Consider the following 16,819-nt stretch of genomic DNA (forward strand, 5'->3'; position numbering starts at 1 on the left):
GAATAAGCCCCGCCTTTGGTATTTTTACACGCAAACCCCGGAAATCCTGTTACTTAAAGGGACAGAGGAGGAATTTAAGGCAAAGGCTGAAACAACGAAAACAGCTGGGAGTGCACGAAAAAGACTGGCACAGAGAGGAAGGGAGTTAGCTTTGTTAGCTAACAAACTATTTGGACTATAGAGTGAGAGGACGAGTTCAAGACTGTCCGAATATTTTACCTATTTGATATACGGTTAATGTTGCTAACGTCTTTTAGCTTCGAAGTCGATTTTCGGCCCATAACATCAGCTACCTAGAAACCGACAACGCAGCAGTCAACACGGCAGACAGACAGTAGAAAGGCCAAACTCCCAGACTGCACGGACGTCACTTCAGACTGCCTGGCTGTGTTTGATAATCTGAGTCTTTATTTTCGTGAGGTGAGTAGACTTCGAAATCTTGAAATGTGGCTGGTTGCCTTCCCTTTAATCTTCTGCATTGTGTGTACTTTAAAGGTAGGGGTGTGTTGAAATGGGTTAAGTTATATCCTTTGCATTGTGATCATGCATAGAGATTCCTTATCATAATTGGGAGTCTAGCAGAAGAATGAGCGAAATCCAGCCTGATCCAGCTGATGACCTGACAGTAGCTTGCATGATGTAGGGGGCGTTCCCCTGCTTTGTCTGCCTTCCTCACACTTTCTTTATGTGTGCACAGTCTGCATTGGTTGGGGACAAAGTGCTAGAATTTCCCAGTGAAATCCCAATGCATAAATCAAAATTAATAGTGTGCGTGGCATTAAAATGATTATGAGATAAAACGGTTTTTATTTTTTTTAATTATTGTAACTGCGCACTGTGCTCCTGGGATTGTGCATATATGGGCCAGGCAAGAAGGATCAACCAGCAGCGGTATATCTGTGAGATTGTGACTGTAGCTCAGCGGGTGGAGTGATGATGAACATTGTACAGCTAATAGAAGAGGGCATATAACTGATTGCAGTCGGTGTATTGTTCCCTTGGATTGCACTTGGGAGTTGCATTGCATCATGCATTGAAGAGTATTGATGATGGCACAGAACCTTTGTCACATGCATATGCAAATAAATAAATAAATATATAAATGTAACAAATCAATGAGTCCTATATTGCACTGTTAATATGCTAACTGCAGTGCACCATCTCTCATTGTCCTGACAAGCAGAGCATGAAGGCAATGACATACACATTAGGCATGTGTGTGCAGTCTCACACTGCATCATCTATAAAGAACACGTGCATATGGGAAAACAGCAGCTGTCTTACATGTATGGAAACTACAGATTTTTGCACACACTGCAGCACCAAATACAGCTGCGGCTCATTATTCTTCTTCTCTTGCTTGTCCATGCATTGCTCTGACAGCCACCCCCCACTATTCTGTCTGGGAGAAAGCAGTGGGCTTTTGTCCTCAGCTGAGTGTGACGTCATGTAGATCTTTGCTGTATCCAGCCCCGAAGGCAAGATGCATGTTGTTCAGCAGGCCTGGGTCTGGGCTTGTCTCATGCTCAAACACCTTTTACTTAAGTTCCCTCATGCTTAGGTACACAAGGACAATTTAAAAAAAAAACAAAAAAAAAAAAAACACAAAATGAATTCAGTCTATTCAGGTGAGATAGAGAAACTTGGATAATCCTCTCACATTCAAAGAAAAGGAAGAGAGGGAGTGATCAAATACAAGAATGGATAAGTGTATCAACCTCCATGCATGAAAAGAAAATAGCCAGAGGAAAGCCCCCGTTGTGTTGTTGGGGTTTTTTTCTGCTTCAAAAAATTTAGCAACCAACACATTCAGCCAAATTAAATGAAATCAAATTGCATGCTTCTGTGCATACTAAGCAGGCAAGAACGTTGAGTTAAGCAAGAGTAGGATCATGAGTAACAGTCTGTTTTTCAATGGTAGTTTGGAGGGCCACCAGTATCTATTTAGGCTAAGGGAATGAATGATTCTGTCGGAAGAGAATAAAATAAAGTCCACAAAAACAACATTACATACTTTTGCATACACTCTATCTTTGAGCAAATCAAAAATAACTTTTGTATCATTTGTCTTATGGTGGTTTTCGTCTTTGATCACGATTGTTCTTTAGCATTTCTACCTGGCAGCAATTTGATTGTCTGTGTAAAAAGTGGGGGTGGCTATTAAATGCGTTGAGCAGATGAAGGCTTGTTGATGAAGGCTTGTTGTCAGCTCTCCAGTGTATCTCAGCAGGATTTGATGCCAGAGATTACAGATGATTGTGTGGGTTAGATCGAGTACTCAGCACTGCTCTGGGGCTATATTGATCTCTAGTGTGTATGTGTGCCCAAGCACGACTGTGCTCTATCCTTATGGGAGCTAAATTATGTTTATTGAATAACAATAAACAAAAAAATACTAGGCATAAATTATTAGCTTTAAGAAAAGAGGAATGCAACAAATAAATTTAGATAATAAGTATGCACAAGAATTTGATGTGACTTTTGGTACTAAACCACAGAAAGCAGTGACCAGCTGACAGGAATAGTGTTTCTCATTTTAAAATGCAGGGAGACTACCACTGTTGGGTCTTCTGAATAGAGTTTTCTTTTCTTCAGTGTCACTTTGGGATTCTACTTGATAATTAAAAAAAATCTATATGCAATGGACAAGATCAAACACAAGGATGAAATCTCTGTGATCTCAGGTCGTCAGGTAGCACTGCACTGGTGGCGCATATGACTCTGGAAATGACTGCATAGGCTTGGGAATACTTCTGACAACCACTATCAGTATAACTAAACATGATTCATCCCCATATGGAAAAGATATATATAAATCTTATAACGTTTGTATCTGTCTTGTGTGAAACTTGTATGAAAAGCATACAACACTGAAAACAGATATAAGATCCCTTGAAAAATTATATTAATGAAACTTGTATGTTTTGGGTACTTACTAAAACAATATATGAAAGTAATGAGAAAGCGGCCACTTTCATGAGTAAATCATACAAGTTTTTACTATTTCTTTTCCATATGTGTCAGTACATCTGAAGTCAAAATTCTACAACGCAAAAGAAAACAATAATAATAATACATTTTATTTAAAAGCGTCTTTTAAGACACCCAAGAACACTTAACAATAGAATAAAACACAGGACAATGTCAAGACAAAGAACAATAAAAAAATGTGAAAAAAGAAAATAAATAAGATCGTCTCTGGGACTGACTTCATTTATAAAGAACGGACCAAAGTTTAAAACTATCCTGTGATTTTAATAACCAAAGTATTCTTTTTTTTTTTTTTTTTTTTTTAATCTGTCATTATTTTTCCCAAGGCTAAATAGGAGAGGCCACAGTTCAAAAGCCAGATTCTGTAACAGCGTATGAATCAATTAGTGCATATAGCCTGGGTAAGTTGCACATCTATGACGGTACCATTAATGCCATCCATATATCTCTTTCAGGGAAGGCCTTCAGTATTGCATAAAGATGATGTACAACCTCACTCAGAATGAGGAAACATTTTTGTTTTTAAATGTACAGCAGCTGGGCTCCTCATTTCCCAAACACTTACAAAGTGTTGTAAAAAGAAGAATTAATGCAACAGAGTAGAGAAACATGCCTTTGCCCCAGCTTTGGAAATATCCTTACCTGACTTTGTCCAGAGAGCATGTGTAAAAAGGGCTTGGTACACACATTAATCAAACTTAGCTTCAATCTTACCATTAAAGGTCACACAGTCCTCCTAACAGTCTACCAGTAAGAGGAAGTGGTTAGTTCTCTTGCAATCATACAGTGTCCCTGTGTTTCTATTACTGTAGTTTTCAGAAGAATCAATGTGGAGGTTATTGAAGAAAATGCCAAAGAATTCTGTGATCCTTGGAACAAGTTGGCAATGTTACAGTGGTGGTCACGGATAGTCAGAACTGTGACAGCTTTGCAATTATGAAGACTCAGGAATTATAAACAGGTCAAGTGTATATTAAATGTTGCTCAAGTTGCTCAAACAGCCTAAAAGTGTTCACATGTTCCAGTTTGCCTTCTTGTCAATCTAAGATTTTACTTTTGATTGCTCTTGTAAAGGGAAGATACTGCGTATTATGCTGGAGTGGCTTGAATGACACATCTAAGGTTTCATCTAGCGTGGAAGCAGTTTGCAGTGACACGGTAGAGCAAAGTGAATTACATTCCACAACTTCAAGTAACTACAGGTGAAATAACTGCTGGTGATCAGTATTTTAAAAAATAAATAAATGATCTCAAATACATGTATTTTTGTTATACCAAGCTGCTTTGGTGTCTGCTCTAAGTTAAGTATGTAACATCTTTTATAAATGACAGACATGTCTCCAATTCTGTGTATATGTGTGTTATATGGGCATTCTAAATAACTATGCAAATAGACAAACCAAAAATTATTGTTGCAGTATGTACAGCTCTAGAAGAAACATAATGATGCATTTTAAAACTACCTTAAATAGTTACCAATTAACTTCACAAAAAGTGTGTTAAGCAATAATAGGAATTGAAGATACTCAGTAGGTTTTTCGACACATGTTGGAGAATTACACAGTTGCGTTTTTTGGCTTAGGGTAAACTCAAACGAACTCCATGATGTTGAGATCAGTGCTTAGGCCTTACCCATCTGTTACAGAACACTTTGTTTTTCTTGCCACCGAACATAGTTTTTATGACACTGAGTGCAGATTGAATTTGGATAAAGTCACAAGTTTCCATGATGGTATTGCATCATCTAAAGTACTTGAAGCATTTGTAAATTACTCTAAGCTGTTCGTCCCACATTGCTGCTTGCTTGCTTTACATCTTAGAGGCTCAACCAAGACAAGTTCAAACTTTTGTTCCTTCTGAGAAAATATCTCCTAACCTAGACCTTTTCAAGACCATTGACAACACAGTTGTGTTGCCAAGTTTGATAAATGACCTAGGAATGACCGTGGTATTGATAGATTGTTAAGCTCTGCAAATATTGGTGTGGCAGGCCACTCCTGTTGATGTATTTGCCTCCCTCCTTGCAATGGAGGTTGCTTAAGTGTCATCAGGCTTTCATAACTAATCTAGTAAACTGTTGCCTTTTTGCTGTTAAACCTCCCAAGTTTCTCCATAGCACTTCTTTGTTCTTTACAAAGGCATTCTGTTTCTGCCTATATCTAGTTTAAAACTAATGTTAACTTAAAGGGAAGCAAGGAAAACTGCTCCTTGTTACCACAAAGCTTATGTTGTAGTAGAGAGTTTTACCCTCTTCTTCACCCTCTTCTATTCTTGGTCCAAGGTGGTGGAATGAGCTATTGGAAACAGATTAATCATCTAAAGCAGTCTGGCTGAGCTGGTCCTGTGCGGTATCGTTTTGAGCTGGTGGCTCCATCCCCAGTATCCCCTGAAACAGGAGGTGAGGCAATACAAAAGAACTGATTGAATCAGGATGGGATACTATCCTGTCATCTGCAGCCACTGCTGAGCCTCATGAGGGTCTGAAGGAGAACAATGGATTTTGTTGCTGCTGCAGCTCACCTGCTCCAAGGTTTGATCTGTTGTGCATTTAGCGATACTCTTCTGTGTATACTGATTGCTATTTGAGTTATTGTTGCCCTATTACCTTGAAGCAATCTGGCCATTCTCCTCTGACCTCTGACATGAACAACAAATTTGTACCCACTGCTAGTCACTAGATATTCTCTCTTTTTCATCATTCTTTGTAAACCGTAGATGTGACTGTGCTTGAAAATCTGAAATACCAGAACAGCCTGTCTGGCACAAGCATCCATCCATCCATCCATCTTCATCCGCTTTGTCCGGGGCCGGGTCGCGGGGGCAGCAGCCTAAGCAAAGAGGCCCAGACCTCCCTCTCCCCAGCCACCTCCTCCAGCTTATCCGGGGGAATACCAAGGCGTTCCCAGGCCAGCCGAGAGATATAATCTCTCCAGCGTGTCCTGGGTCTGCCCCGGGGCCTCCTCCCGGTGGGACATGCCTGGAACACCTCACCCAGGAGGCGCCCAGGGGGCATCCTTGTCAGATGCCCGAACCACCTCAGCTGGCTCCTTTCGATGTGGAGCAGCAGCTGCTCTACTCTGAGCCCCTCCCGGATGGCCGAACTTCTCACCCTATCTCTAAGGGAGAGGCCAGCCACCCTTCGGAGGAAGCTCATTTCTGCCGCTTGTATCCGCGATCTCGTTCTTTCGGTCACTACCCACAGCTCGTGGCCATAGGTGAGGGTAGGAACGTAGATCGACCGGTAAATTGAGAGCTTCGCTTTTACACTCAGCTCCCTCTTCACCACGACGGACCGGTGCAGCGTCCGCATTACTGCAGCTGCAGCCCCAATCCGTCTGTCGATCTCCGGCTCCCTTCTCCCATCACTCGCGAACAAGACCCCGAGATACTTGAACTCCTCCACTTGTGGCAGGAACTCATCCCCGACCCGAAGTGGGCACTCCACCCTTTTCCGGCTGAGAACCATGGCCTCAGATTTGGAGGTGCTGATCCTCATTCCCGCTGCTTCACACTCGGCTGCGAACCGTTCCAGTGCGAGCTGGAGGCCTTCACCCGATGAAGCCAACAGAACCACATCATCTGCAAAAATCAGAGATGAGATTCTGAGGCCACCAAAGCGAAAGCCCTCCGCCACTTGGCTGCGCCTAGAAATCCTGTCCATAAAAATTATGAACAGAACCGGAGACAAAGGGCAGCCCTGGCGAAGCCCATCACCCACCGGGAACGAGTCCGACTTATTGCCGGCAATGCGAACCAAGCTCTTGCAACGGTTGTATAGGGATCGAATGGCCCGTAGCAATGGGCCAGACACCCCATATTCCCGCAACACCTCCCACAGGACACCCCGAGGGACACGGTCGAATGCCTTCTCCAAGTCCACAAAACACATGTAGACTGGTTGGGCAAACTCCCATGCACCCTCAAGTATCCTGGAGAGGATAAAGAGCTGGTCCAGTGTTCCGCGACCAGGACGAAAACCGCATTGTTCCTCCTGTATCCGAGGTTCGACTAACGGACGAACTCTCCTTTCCAGCACCCTGGCATAGACTTTCCCAGGGAGGCTGAGCACAAGCAGCATCACCATATTACGAGTCACTTAAGTCACCTTCCTTTCCCTTTCTGTTGCTCTGTTTCAACTTCAACAGGTCATCTTGACCAGGTCTTCATGCCTAACTGCCATAAAATATGGTTATAAGATCTTTACATTTACAAGTAGCTGAACAGATATATCTAAAGAAGTGGCCAAAGAGTTATCATTTAGCATTTATAAATAAGTCTCCTTGAACAAAACATATAAACGCATTGTATTAATGTAGTCTTGTGAGTTAGTCTTGGAAAGAAGACGTGTAATCCTGTGCATTACATTGGTCACTTATGAGCTTTCCATTTTGTTCTTATTGTGTTGCCATTACTCAGGGGAACAAGTGTAGCATCAAAGCCCTCCATGTGTGCATAGTACATATTCCCATCTGTCTTGTGGATTCTGGGTATGTAGGACACGCCTGACTTGCATGAAATTTTACACTAAATTAAAAAAAATGACTCCAAGGCAGCGACGCAGAGCTGATGTTTGCAGTATACCTGTATAGTGTAATTGGAAGTATGTAGGGTTTAATTTAAACAGTTTATTGTACATCACCTACCAAGTCTTAGGTCTGCCAACATTAAACAAATATCCACAACAGTGTATTTCCTACAGCCTTGAGAGCATTGTAGCACTTTGTGTTGTTTGTATTTCTAAAATAGGCCTATAAGTGATTATCTCTGACTTTGCGTACTAATGGTTTGGTTGTGTTGGTATGCCATGAAACAAATGTTCTGTCTGTATGTGTGTATTACTGGCTCACCTTGCATGTCTCACCAGAGCAAGGGAAAAAGCTTTTTTGTTTTCTCCATACTGCATTGATAGTTCTGAGCAGGATCCCTTCTGTGTATAGCCTGATTCAACATGCAGGACAAGCAGCCACCAATTAGGCTGAAGTGGACACAGGAATTATAGCAAAGGAGAGAGCAGAGGAATGACGTGCAGTAAACGTGAGCCAGGAGTCACACCGACGCAGCTTGTGACTTACTCAGCCATCAGGGTGGCTGTCCTGTATGTTTGGTCAGTTTTCTATAGACACTCCACTCCCACTGCCTGGTTGTCTTTGGCAATGGATAATGGTCCTGATACAACTCTAATATGTCCCCATATTTTTACTTTGTGGCATAATATTCACAATATTATTTCCACTCCCCTGACTGCTTTATAATTTGAGTTGGAGTTTGTTTATTGGCCTGATGGGGGAAAAAAAAATTGCTCTTAGTTCTCCTCATTTCTGCTCTACCTACACATTGTGTTTTTACAAAAAGGAAATTTGCTGCTTGCTATTTATAACACCACAGACCCGATGTACGCAAATAGTGAATGTAAAATGGATTTACAAGTGTGTCAGTGTAGAGAGATTATTTTTGATCTCTCTAGACTGACTTTATTATGCTAAAATACATTTTTGGAACCAGATCATGTTTATTTTTAATGAAAGTATCTTAAAGTGGGTGTAGCCTAAAACAGAGAGCTGCAGTTATATTGCCAAAGCTTCTCATTATTAAGTTCTGCTTAATAACCGCAAATGCGTGTGTGGATGTGTGTTAAATGGATCTCAGGATTAACCCTAGTCAGACGTCACTCTCTACTTTACACTGAAACATCACCGACATTTAAGTTGATGAGACGTCCTATGAATGTGTGTCTACCAACATGCTGTTATGCGACTGAATTCAACATTTTTCTCTAAGTCTGTGTGCTTTGCTGCTTGTGTTTTCCTTTCATTCTGCTGTTGATTGCACACTTCCTGGAAAAGGTGGGTGTCAATGACCTCTAAGTGCCATCCTAATCTTCTCAGCCATCCGCTTTGGTTAGTAACCAGTTATCTGTTGGATTAAATGGTTAAATAGTGACAGTATGATTGTTGGATGAACTACGTGGTATTTGTCCCCCCCCCCCTTCACTGCCAAGATGGTACTACATTCAGCCTCTACCAGTCAGAATGGTGCAACACCACCATGCTATGTGAATTTCCTAAGCATGAAAGGCAAAAAAGAATTGGTTCATACTGAAAGAAGATGGACAGGAAAAAAGTACCCGAAGGCTAGGAGGAGGAGGAGACAGAAACACACAGTCACACACATACATTTCCTGTCCTGTGTGAATAGGCAACATATTTCTCTGGAACATTCCATCCTCTGAGCTGGCCTAGCCTGTCACCAAGACTCAGGGTGCCACACTCCTCCCCATCATATTTTCCCCATCCACTTGATTTCTTTCCTTTCATACGTTTTACATTATCTCACAGTGATATAATCAGAGTTCTGAAATGCGGTACGATTGATACACAGGAAATTAGTTTTAAAATGCCAAACAAACCAACAAAGGGAACTAATGTTATTTCAGGAATGATGTATAAGAGTTCAGAATGGGTTAAAATGAAATAAATAAATAAATAAATAAATAAATAAATAAATAAATAATCTTTTTTTTAATTTATAGTTTATTTATTTAATTTGGGAAACTTACATTTTTTTTCTACATGCTCTGCATTTCAGTTCAGTTATTTTGAATGTAAAAAGTGCACACCTTGTAGAAGTGCCCAGTCTCATTAGTCCACTGATGTGTAGAAAGATCATTTAATAAGAATGATCAACATACAGTATAGCTGTGTTTAATGTCAATGTTTTAAAACTACTTGGGCAGATAAACGTGTGTATTTTGTGAAATATCCTAAAGCGTTAATAAGCTTCTCAAGTTTTGACCCACTGGCATTAAAAGACATGTTGCATCTTCCCTGCATTCATCAATGAGCTCTTACTCATTGTGGGTTCTCTACTCTCTACTACTCTGGCCTGACTTTTACATGACATTACGTGACTTGAGTAAACAGACTGCCCCTGTACACATCTGCGGTTTTTGTTTTGTTTTTTTTAATCCTGTTACTTCCGTCCTCCTTTATTGTCATGTTTACTTTTTGACCATAACAATTGTTTGACATCATATCTGTAATTCTGTTGATCCAGCTATTATAAGGTCATTACACTATGGAGCTGTATAATCGAACCATTGTGTTTAATTGGTCATATAGATCTAGCTTATTTGCTAGATCTATTTGCATAAAGTCAATTGATTACCCTACAAACAGAGAAAGCACCTGTACCTGAACTTTCTATCTGTGGTAAAGTCTGCTGTGGAATTATAGCACTCAATCAGGCAGGTAAAGACCTGCTTCAAAAGTGCTGGTTGAAATAAGAGCCGAAATGTTTGAAAATAGGAAACCTCTTATTGTCACTATGTATTTATAAACCTCTCTGCATTTAATCATCCTGTCTTCCTACCCTTACTCCAACTGGTGACGGCAGATGGCCGCCCCTCCCTAAACCTGGCTTTACTGGAGGTTTCTTCCTGTTAAAAGTGAAGGGTTTTTCCTTCCCACTGACGCCAAAGCGCTTGCTCATAGGAGGTCATATGATTGCTAGGGTTTTCTCTGTTGTGTCATCGTAGGGTCTACTTCATAATATGAAAGCAGAACTAAATTCATCTACATACCAATTAGGTCATTAGTTTTGCTTTTAAAGAATTACATTTTACAGCTGAAGTTTTGCAGCACTAAAAAAAGGAGGTTGTATTAAAAAAAAAAAAAAAGAAGTTTGAAATTGCTTTAAATGTACCTTCACATTTCACCAGAGGGCAAAAAGTGTGATAGTAATTATCAGCCACCCTACAATATATGTACCTTAGTCTACCCTTTACTGGCAGACATTCATGTAATTGTTACAGTCAAGTCAGAGGCATTGCATCATAAAGTTTGAGTGTATTTAAAGAAGCGAGTCATCAACATGCACCGGTGTTTGTAATACCCTTGCAAATATTATTTGTAAATATTTTTTTTAGCTTTATGCTTCTTAACGGCTTTACTTCCACACGCAGACGTGGACATCAAAACAGGAAGGAGTCTGTGCGTCTTTAAACAGGCACCATGCTCTTCTCTTCACACATGCACACTTCTTGTTCCTCCACCTCCCCTCATTAATCCTTCCTTTTATTCACTCCCAGTTTGAGTGAGAGAGTTAAGGAGCTTGTTTTAGATACTTTGGTTTAGAAACACAGATTATTTATTTTTACGCGTTGTTTGTTTGTTTGTTTGTTTGTTTGTTTTTTAATGCAGCTGATATGCATTGTAAATGTTGTTCCCGAGACTATATTACAAGCCATGTAACCCATAGAAACCCATTTAATCCAGAAAATGGAATAAACACAGCTGGTGTCACTTTGAGGGGCCTACAAAAACAAGACATGTGTCAAGCAGCATTTCTCTTATCAAGGCTGAACGTCCAGCCCCCTATGCTGCCATGTAGACATCAAAACAAACACTGCCATGCGCTCAAGTCAAAATTGCATCAGTGTGAGTTTTTGTTGGAATGTGAGTGTGTGTGTTTTCAATGCATCGTTTTCTTTTGCTCCACTCAATGCCATTGAATGGGGGAAGGTGTTCAGAGGGAAGACACACCCCTTTATCGCCAAATATGGAAAGCAACGTTCACTCTTAAAGGGACAGCAGGGTGTAGTTGTCTTCGTTTGTTTGCGTTGAAACGGAGAATCTTAAACAGTAGGAACATAAAATCCCATTACTAGATTTCTTTACCAGCTTTTCTGTGAAAAGCAGCGGACGAATCACATGAATCTCATTTCAATCTTCAGTTGTCAGTTTGTCTTGATCTGTTTCTTTTGCTTCCTCCTCCCCTGTCTACCCCCCTCCGCTCCTCCGCTCTCACCCCTATCCCCACATCTCTATATTTGGAGCTATGTGGCTGAAGACGTGTCTTGTTTTTCAAGCCACCTCTCTGCTAACTTTTACTGTTCACACACTCAAAAAGCCAAAAACAAACAAACCAAAAAACAAGTGCAACCATACTATCACTCAGCCAAGGAACCACCTATGAATAAGTACATGTCAGTACATGGTCTATGAGAGTGGTAGAGATTAATTTTGTATGCAGGTTTATGCACATATTTATTCTGGTGGCAGGTAGGATCAAATTATGTGTGTGACAGATTTTTATTTTGTACAAGGATTTATTTATTTTTTTAAAGCATGAATCATTTGTTAAGGAGCCATAACCTTAGAGTAATTTGTTAAAAGAGACACCACAAAGCTTATGCCCAGTCCACCCTCTTGTAAAACAGAGACAATACAGAAACTCTGCAGTAACTTGGCAGGAATAAATATTCCATCTTGTTTTGGAAACAGATAAAGGGTGTTACAGATGGAAACTGAGTTGGAGGTAGAATTCCTGTAGATCAGGAGTCCTAGAGGGAGAGAATGACAGAAAGTGAATGAAATTTAAAGTGACGAGTAGCTGTCAGTATGTTGGTCTTGCATGTCTCAACCAGTGTACATCTGATAAAAAGTCAACCCAGTGTTCCAAAATAAAAAAAAAATAAAGCATAGACAGGGAGGTGTGAGTGTGCATCTCCAGGAGCACTGGACAAAGAAGTGTTCTAAATATGTGTTGAATAAGCACTCGCTCGACAGCCTCGAAGATATATGTTGTGGTCAACTTTCTGTGCAGTTTCCACCCACTGTATGCGTGCTTGTGTCAGTAGTGCACTGTGCTGTGTGGACTTCAACAACACCAAACTGAAGTAGTTCTCGGGTAATCGACATCCTGCTCCTTATTAGCTCACAGATGCTGCAATAGTCACACACACACACTCATAAGCACACAGCTGAGCGCTGCTCCTGGTCCTCTACTGATAAACTTTTTCACATGCACTTATTGCTCTATCAGTCCCACCACAGATAAGCCTTCTGCTTCATGCCTGCTTTTAATGTTCCACAGAGGAGCAAGAAATAGGGAAGCAGAGAAAGGGGGAGGGAGTGATTGCATAGTTATTAGCAGGTTTATTTTCTAAGACATTAACTTCTTTTATTAACTGTTATTCTTTAACCAATTCAAGCACACATGCACAACTTTACATGTGGTTGACTGTACAAAGAAAACTCGTCATGCTTGGAGATGAGTTGTGTGTTTTAATACACACTTTACGCAAAGTGTTCTTAAAGCCTGCACTCTACTTTTGCAGAACATTCAAAGCTTCAGCAGGTGGGAGGGCTTATGGATACTCACACCTCCTCCCCCTTTGCAATCCTTTCCTCCAGCCAATCAGGGCTTCAGCCACTACAGCTGACCCCCCTTCTGGTGAGCCAATCAGTTGGAAGCATCCCCCCCCCCCCCCCCTCCTCTCCCCTGTATGCCTTCACTGCTGAGTGAGCAAAGCATGCCTCACTCTATCAGCTGAGAGGAAACCAACAGAAAGAAAAGCGCACACACACACAACAGAGAGGATAGGATGGCAAGAAAGCTTAAAAGGAGGGGCCTGAAAGTACATAGAGGAAGAGGAGAAGTGGGAGGTGAGAAGGGTCTGTAGCATGCCAGATCGCTTTTGTATTCAAGATACTTTGGAGGTGTGCGAATGAGAGGAAAAAAACGGGAAAAGGGAGGACTCCGAAGAGAAAAGGCAAGGGAGGGAACCAGTGAGAAAACAGGGCTGCAAGTTTGTTGATGGGTTTTTCATTTGTGTATGTGTGACTGAGAGTGGAGAGAGGTAGACGGAAAGAAAACAGGATACATAGGCAGAGGGATAATTAGTGCATGCAGAAAAACTACTTGTCTTTCTTGCGACATTACCTATTTAGACGGAAGGAAGCAAAGACCAATGAGAAGCCAGGGAGTTAAGACCAATAAGGCACCCTAATCTAGTAGAAACAGAAATACACAAGAGGACACAGAGAAGAGACAACAGAGTCACCCCTCAAGAACACCTGATGAAATAGAGGAAGGAAGGGGAAAGACCGAGTGAGACAGCAAGATAATCTTTCTGCAAGGGTGAGTGAGACAAGTTCTCTTGGTGTGAAGTCAAGTGTACTAAAGCTGTTCCTGTTGATTGCTGTCATATTGTCAGCTGGGCTCGAATGACTCAATGTCTCCTAAAATGGCCACATGAAAGGCAGGCAGACAGATAGGCAGAGGGAGGGAGAAACAGAAACAGACCCTGTGTCAAAAAGGCATTCTCAGCAACTATGTCACTGAGCCAGCTTAGTTCAGACTGCAATTACTCTCCAGTCAGAATGCTGTGTGTGTCAACTCTAACGCTTTCTCGCTCTCGTTTATCAGTTTCACTGAACTTTACCTCTCTGTTCTGTCTTTCTTTGCCACTTCCTGTCTTCTGCCTTTTGTTTAACATAAACACATTCACAGACTTAGTGAGCTGTCATTCCAGTCCCTTGTGAACTGAGACTATAGTAATCTAATCAACAGCTGGTTGTTTGTAGAAACACCCAGTAACTTTTTCTTGTGGTGCTTTTTTTTTTTTTTTCTCTCTCTTCTTTTTTCCCTTCTCTCTGTGTTTGTTTATCAGCCTTCAGGCAGAGTACAGGCATGGGAGTAGTTTGGGTGGGGATCTGCTAAAACTTGGTGAGACAATCAGGACATTTGGGAGGTTACTGACTTCATGCTGATGCTATCATGCCTCTAGATTGACCGAGGACATAAAGAGGTCAGAGTGCATTTGACCACCTAGAGATAGGGTTTCACAAAAGCCAAAAATATTGTGTTACTGACTGAAAACAAACTATTTTACCTCTTTAGAAGGGTGGGCAATTAACCCTATCCCATGGTCTTTTTTTTAATCTTGCAAGCTGGGAAAAAAAAATCATCGATTTTACACAGTTGGCATAATGCCACTGTGAAGTCTTTGTCTGCCTCTGGAAGAAGAGAGACTAGAAATTTACCATTAGCTATCCCAGTTTGATTTTTTTGCTTCACACTTTTCTCTGATTCCAAATGAATGAATGAAATGAGGGAGAAGGACAGCAGTGCAGTGGTTAGTACTGTTGCCTCACAGCAAAAAGGTCCTGGGTTTGAATCGAAGAGTGTGGTTTCTGTGTGGAATTTGCGTCTTCTCCCTGTGCCTGTGTGGGTTCTCTCGGAGTACTCCAGCTTCTTTCCAGTCTAAACACATGCAGTTTAGGTTAACTGGTGATTCAAAATTGGACGTAGGTGTAAATTCAAGTGTGACTGGCTGTCTGTCTCTCTATGTTAACACTGCAACCTGTCCATGGTGTATGATGCTTCTCACTCTATGATAGCTGGAATAGAAAAATGTTATGGATAGCTAAAAAACTAAAACATGTGCGTTTCCTGTGTTACCTGCAAAAATTCCCAGTTAGCAAAATGTTTGTATTCTAATAAAAGCATTTCTATACTAAAAGAAGTGAATCTTCACAGCCGTAAGAAGGTCAGCTGTTTTTATCTGAGGACTCCACCTATGAGAAATTGTAACTGTCGAAGAGCATGCAGTAAAAATATCTAAAGTATACAGTAGCTTTGTTGTTCTTCAAATCAGTTGAGGGTTGAAAACAAACCCAAGCCGTTGCAGGATTAAATTGCTAGGTTTTGAGTCTGATCTTTGACATCTCCATAGATTTTACTGGGAACTGCTTTTAGGTTGCATGATCACTTGCCTCTTAATGACATCTTTCTGCATTCATTTCTTTATGTATAGCCCAGTGGTTTGACATCCCCCTTGTTATGCCAAACACAGTTCATGCCCCTCACCACACAAAAAATCAAGCCACAAATCCCACAATTTTATCAGTTTCTAAGAATAAAAAAATATGAATATCCATATTCAGCTGCATCAGGAAACTATTATTGGTTTGTTTTCTCTAAAATAGTTTATTCACCTTAGTTTCAATTCATGTTTTTCTCTTCTATGGGTTGTCTTGACCTTACCAGGAGTGGCTCCACGTCCCAACATTAATGCCCACCCCACCTTTTGAACATGACTGTTATAGCTTAAGTGTGTTTTCAAGGATGTAGTCCATCCATGTGCAGCTTTGTTTGCTAGAAACCACAGGGTGTTAAGTGTGCTTTTGCCTGTTTTGCAGATGTTTGGTAGTTGCCACCCACATTACTGATGGGTGTCTAGTCTCATAAGCTCTGATTAGTCTTTCAAGTGGAACTAAGAGTGTATGTGTAAGCCATATGCCTTATTGTTAGCAATTACCACATCCCTAACACCACCTCCCATAATGATCGAGTCAAACTCTTCTGGGCCTCTTGATGGGCTATAAGTCATCTGACCCAACACTGTTGGCATTCAACCTCATGACCACAATCTTCTTTGCCCTGGAGGATGCTCATAGACTGACACAGTGGTTGCCTATGTGTTGAGTGTTGTGCATTCCAATGAACACATACTTGTACATATTTCAACACACATAACTGAAATGTCTCAAAGAAAAGTAACTTAATACAAACGCTAAATAACAATATATGATAATGTGACTATTGCTTAGGTTGAAAAGTTGGAAAATGGTAATTTTTCCAGGAGGTTTCACTCTGGATCCCAGTTGTTTATCAAAATGAATAGGATCAGTGAGTATCCTATCTCACTGTCCTTTTGTTGTATTGGAAAATTATTTCCTGATTTAATAATAGGCAGATTTCCTTTTAATGTTTTTCCATGCATGACTCAGTCTGCTGTTGCTTTGATCCAGATCTAGGGCCGAGTCAGACAAACTAAGCTTTTTGTTCAGCAATTTTAATTTATTTTTGTCATCCTCTTTAACATTTTACTACTGTGTTTCTTAAAACTATACTCCTACTATTTTAAGTTCATTTTAACATGGATTTGAAGCAAACTGAGTAAAATAATATTAACTTCAGTTAATTCATGACTCATTAGTTGTTTGGGTTTATTTATTATAAGTTTTTTTTTTTTTTTATTACT

General features: G+C 40.7%; 1 protein-coding gene across 4 annotated transcripts in view; it reads left to right on the forward strand.

The window, feature by feature from the left end:
* Window positions 1-16,819, forward strand: part of atosb (atos homolog b) — a 29,936-nt gene continuing 13,117 nt past the window's right edge. Inside the window, exons 1-2 of one of the 4 annotated variants that reach the window (XM_086315068.1) lie at window positions 1-420; window positions 5,273-5,389. The gene's annotated coding sequence lies outside the window, so the exon portion shown is untranslated. Of the gene's footprint in view, window positions 421-5,272; window positions 5,522-13,329; window positions 13,912-16,819 lie in introns of those variants that run through there. The other 3 variants (XM_086315071.1, XM_086315072.1, XM_086315069.1) reach the window with 3 other exon arrangements.

The sequence above is a fragment of the Aulonocara sp. 'chitande type north' Nkhata Bay genome, linkage group LG12, assembly GCF_057382095.1.
Source record: "Aulonocara sp. 'chitande type north' Nkhata Bay isolate Kocher_YH1m ecotype deep benthic linkage group LG12, A_spYH_male_GT1.1, whole genome shotgun sequence".
Lineage (NCBI taxonomy): Eukaryota > Metazoa > Chordata > Actinopteri > Cichliformes > Cichlidae > Aulonocara > Aulonocara sp. 'chitande type north' Nkhata Bay.